Here is a 6,000-nt window from a genome sequence, read left to right as displayed (position 1 = left end):
TTATAGCAACTTCATTTTTCATGGTGAATCATCGAAATTCGCCAGGCCGCCACGGACACGCCCTTTAACGAAAACTCAAAATCTTCGCAATTTAACATCGCAAAGGCCTTTAGATTAGGCATACCAACTTTGGTGTTGATCTGAATTAATCTCTAGGAGGAGTTCGTTAAAATACAACGCATGGAAATGAGAAAAATGACACAAAATTTGCTCATAAAATTAAAAATAACCGACTTCCTGTTGGGTTTCGGATTTTGCTCCAAGAGACTTTTTTGTAGGTATTGGAGAGATACATGTGTATACCGATTTTCATACATGTACGTGAAACGTAGCTCGAGGCGCACACCGTTGAACGTGTATAGGTGGCGCTGTCGAGCCATTTTGCCACACCCACTTCTGAAACCCATATCAGACGTAAATTTTCGCCAGTTCTGAGGTGTGTGCAAAGTTTCATGACTTTTCGAGCATGTTTAGGCTCTCAAAAATGCGATTCATCTTAGAGAAGAATAATAATAATAATAATAATAATAATAATAATAATAACAATAAACGGAGCAATTCCAAGAGGGTCCTCACACCATCGGTGCTCGGGCCCTAATTAAAGCTGCAAGCAGCGATGAACGGGCCCTCGCACCCGGGCTCACCGGCAGCGAGTGGCTCTAGTAAATAGGTGAACGGTGAGAAATATGCGTTTAAACTCATAAATATAAGTAGAATATATTAATGTTTATTCCATATATGTGCAAATCTTCCTGTTGCCAGCAGGTGGCGCTATCACTATAATGGAATATTGGCCTTCAGATGTGTTCAGGGCTGCACTCTTATCGAACATGTGAAGTTTGGGGAAGATCAAACATTTTATGCCCGAGTTACAACAACTTCTCTTGCTGTGGCAAGACATCAAATTTTGTCATTTTTGCCATGGACACGCTCTTTAACAAAAACTCAAGATTGCCACAATTTAACAGTACACAGGCCTTTAGATTAGACTGACCACAAAAATACATTAATGTCAAAAAATCTCTAGGAGTAGTTTGTCTCAGCGTAAAATATGTCACTTCCTGTTGCCAGCAGGTGGCGCTATAACTATAATTGAATATGGGCATGTAGATCTGTTAAGGGCAGAAGTCTTATCTAACATTCAAAGTTTGGGGCAGATTGGACATTGTATGTCTGAGTTACCGCAATTTCCTTTTTCATGGCGAAACATCGAAATTGGTCAGGCCGCCATGGACACTCCCTTTAACGAAACCTCAAGATCTTCCCAATTTAACTTCGCAAAGGCCTTTAGATTTAACTGACCAAGTTTGATGTTGATCTGAATAAATCTCTAGGAGGAGTTCGTTAAAGTACAACCCCTGAAAATGCCAAAAACAACACCAATTTTGCAGAGAAAATTCTAAATAACTGACTTCCTGTTTGGATTCGGATTTTGTACCAGGAGACTTTTTCGTAGATATTGGTGTGTTACATGTGTGTACCGATTTTTGTACATGTACGTGAAACATAGCTTGAGGCGCACTCCGTTAAAAGTGTATATGCACTCTGTTGAAAATGTATAGGTGGCGCTATCTAGCCATTTTGCCACACCCAATGGAATATTGGCCTTCAGATCTGTTCAGGCCAGGACCCTTATCACACATGTGAAGTTTGGGCAAGATCGGACATTTTATGCCTGAGTTATAACATCTTTTATTCCCATGGCGACACATCAAACTTCGTCACGGCGCCATGGACACGCCTTTTAACGAAAACTCAAGATCTGCACAACTAAACATCACACAGGTCTTTAGATTAGACTGACCACAAAAATAACATTGATGTCATAAAATTTCTAGGAGTAGTTTGTCGCAGTGTAAAATATTTCACTTCCTGTTGCCAATAGGTGGCGCTATGACTATAACTGAATATTGGCATGTAGATCTGTTCAGGTCAAGAGTCTTATCCAACATGTGAAGTTTGGGGCAGATTGGACATTGTATGTCTGAGTTACAGCAACTTCCTTTTTCCTGGCGAAACATCGAAATTTGTCAGGCCGCCATGGACACGCCCTTAAACGAAACCTCAAGTCCTTCGCAATTTAACATCGCAAATGGCTTCAGATTACACTGACCAAGTTTGGTGTTCATCCGAATAAATCTCTAGGAGGAGTTCGTTAAAGTACAACCCCTGAAAATGGCAAAAACAACGCCAATTTTGCAGGGAAATTTCAAAATAACTGACTTCCTGTTGGGATTAGGATTTCGTACCAAGAGACTTTTTTGTAGGTACTGGTGTGTTACATGTGTGTACCGATTTTTGTACATGTACTTGAAACGGAGCTCGAGGCGCGCTATGTTGAATGGGTATAGGTGGCGCTATCGAGCCATTTTGCCACACCCGATGGAATATTGGCCTACAGATGTGTTCAGGCCAGGACTCTTATCACACATGTGAAGTTTGGGGAAGATCGGACATTTTATGCCTAAGTTATAACATATTGTATTCCCTTGGCGAGACATCGAACTTCGTCATGGCGCCATGGACACGCCTTTTAACGAAAACTCAAGATCTTCAAAATTTTACATTGCACAGGCCTTTAGATTAGACTGACCACAAAAAAACACATTGATGTCATAAAATTTCTAGGAGTAGTTAGTCGCAGTGTAAAATATGTCACTTCCTGTTGCCTATAGGTGGCGCTATGACTATAACTGAATATGGGCATGTCAATCTGTTCAGGTCAGGAGTCGTATTAAACATGTGAAGTTTTGGACACATTGGACATTGTATGTCTGAGTTATAGCAACTTCATTTTTCATGGCGAATCATCGAAATTCGCCAGGCCGCCACGGACACGCCCTTTAACGAAAACTCAAAATCTTCGCAATTTAACATCGCAAAGGCCTTTAGATTAGGCATACCAACTTTGGTATTGATCTGAATTAATCTCTAGGAGGAGTTCGTTAAAATACAACGCATGGAAATGACAAAAATGACACAAAATTTGCTCATAAAATTAAAAATAACCGACTTCCTGTTGGGTTTCGGATTTTGCTCCAAGAGACTTTTTTGTAGGTATTGGAGAGATACATGTGTATACCAATTTTCATATATGTACGTGAAACGTAGCTCGAGGCGCACACCGTTGAACGTGTATAGGTGGCGCTGTTGAGCCATTTTGCCACACCCACTTCTAAAACCCATATCAGACGTAAATTTTCGCCAGTTCTGAGGTGTGTGCAAAGTTTCATGACTTTTCGAGCATGTTTAGACTCTCAAAAATGCGATTCATCTTAGAGAATAATAATAATAATAATAATAATAATAATAATAATAATAATAATAATAATAATAATAATAATAATAATAAACGGAGCAATTCCAAGAGGGTCCTCACACCATCGGTGCTCGGGCCCTAATTAAAGCTGCAAGCAGCGATGAACGGGCCCTCGCACCCGGGCTCACCACCAGCGTGTTGATATAGTAAAAAGATGAACGGTGAGAAATATGCATTTCATGTCATAAACATAATTGCAATATGTCAAAGTCATTAATAGCTGCCAATCTTCATATTGCCAGCAGGTTGCGCTATCATTATAATGGAATATTGGCCTTCAGATTTGTTCAGGCCAGGACTCTTATCAATCATGTGAAGTTTGGGGAAGATTGAACATTTTATGCCTGAGTTACAACAACTTCTCTTGCTGTGGCGAGACATCAAATTTTGTCACAGCGCCATGGACACGCCCTTAAACAAAAATTCAAGTTCTTCGCAATTTAACATCGCAAATGGCTTTAGATTACACTGACCAAGTTTGGTGTTCATCCGAATAAATCTCTAGGAGGAGTTCGTTAAAGTACAACCCCTGAAAATGGCAAAAACAACGCCAATTTTGCAGGGAAATTTCAAAATAACCGACTTCCTGTTGGGATTAGGATTTCGTACCAAGAGACTTTTTTGTAGGTACTGGTGTGTTACATGTGTGTACCGATTTTTGTGCATGTACTTGAAACGGAGCTCGAGGCGCGCTATGTTGAATGTGTATAGGTGGCGCTATCGAGCCATTTTGCCACACCCGATGGAATATTGGCCTACAGATGTGTTCAGGCCAGGACTCTTATCACACATGTGAAGTTTGGGGAAGATCGGACATTTTATGCCTGAGTTATAACATATTGTATTCCCTTGGCGAGACATCGAACTTCGTCATGGCGCCATGGACACGCCTTTTAACGAAAACTCAAGATCTTCAAAATGTAACATTGCACAGGCCTTTAGATTAGACTGACCACAAAAAAGACATTGATGTCATAAAATTTCTAGGAGTAGTTAGTCGCAGTGTAAAATATGTCACTTCCTGTTGCCTATAGGTGGCGCTATGACTATAACTGAATATGGGCATGTCAATCTGTTCAGGTCAGGAGTCGTATTAAACATGTGAAGTTTTGGACACATTGGACATTGTATGTCTGAGTTATAGCAACTTCATTTTTCATGGCGAATCATCGAAATTCGCCAGGCCGCCACGGACACGCCCTTTAACGAAAACTCAAAATCTTCGCAATTTAACATCGCAAAGGCCTTTAGATTAGGCATACCAACTTTGGTATTGATCTGAATTAATCTCTAGGAGGAGTTCGTTAAAATACAACGCATGGAAATGACAAAAATGACACAAAATTTGCTCATAAAATTAAAAATAACCGACTTCCTGTTGGGTTTCGGATTTTGCTCCAAGAGACTTTTTTGTAGGTATTGGAGAGATACATGTGTATACCAATTTTCATATATATACGTGAAACGTAGCTCGAGGCGCACACCGTTGAACGTGTATAGGTGGCGCTGTTGAGCCATTTTGCCACACCCACTTCTAAAACCCATATCAGACGTAAATTTTCGCCAGTTCTGACGTGTGTGCAAAGTTTCATGACTTTTCGAGCATGTTTAGACTCTCAAAAATGCGATTCATCTTAGAGAATAACAATAATAATAATAATAATAATAATAATAATAATAATAAACGGAGCAATTCCAAGAGGGTCCTCACACCATCGGTGCTCGGGCCCTAATTAAAGCTGCAAGCAGCGATGAACGGGCCCTCGCACCCGGGCTCACCACCAGCGTGTTGATATAGTAAAAAGATGAACGGTGAGAAATATGCATTTCATGTCATAAACATAATTGCAATATGTCAAAGTCATTAATAGCTGCCAATCTTCATATTGCCAGCAGGTTGCGCTATCATTATAATGGAATATTGGCCTTCAGATGTGTTCAGGCCAGGACTCTTATCAATCATGTGAAGTTTGGGGAAGATTGAACATTTTATGCCTGAGTTACAACAACTTCTCTTGCTGTGGCGAGACATCAAATTTTGTCACAGCGCCATGGACACGCCCTTAAACAAAAATTCAAGATCTCCACAATTTAACATTGCAAAGACCTTTAGATTAGACTGACCAAAATAAAATGCTGATGTCATAAAATTTCTAGGAGTAGTTTGTTACAACGTAAAACTTGTCACTTCCTGTTGCCAGCAGGTGGCGCTATGGCTATAACTGAATATTGGCATTTAGATCTGTTCAGGTCAAAAGTCTTATCCAACATGTGAAGTTTGGGACAGATTGGACATTGTATGTCTAAGTTACAACAACTTCCTTTTTCATGGCGAAACATCGAAATTTGTCAGGCCGCCATGGACATGCACTTTAACGAAACCTCAAGATCTTCGCAGTTTAACATCGCAAAGGCCTTTAGATTTAACTGGCCAAGTTTGATGTTGATCTGAATATATCTCTAGGAGGAGTTTGTTAAAGTACAACCCCTGAAAATGGCAAAAACAACGCCAATTTTGCAGAGAAAATTCTAAATAACCGACTTCCTGTTGGGATTCGGATTTCGTACCAAGAGACTTTTTTGTAGATATTGGTGTGGTACATGTGTGTACCGATTTTTGTACATGTACGTGAAACATAGCTCGAGGTGCACTCCATTGAAAGTGTATATGCACTCAGTTG

Source organism: Carassius carassius, chromosome 13 (genome assembly GCF_963082965.1).
Source record: "Carassius carassius chromosome 13, fCarCar2.1, whole genome shotgun sequence".
Classification (NCBI taxonomy): Eukaryota; Metazoa; Chordata; class Actinopteri; order Cypriniformes; family Cyprinidae; genus Carassius; species Carassius carassius.
Note: the sequence above shows the minus strand (reverse complement) of the source record.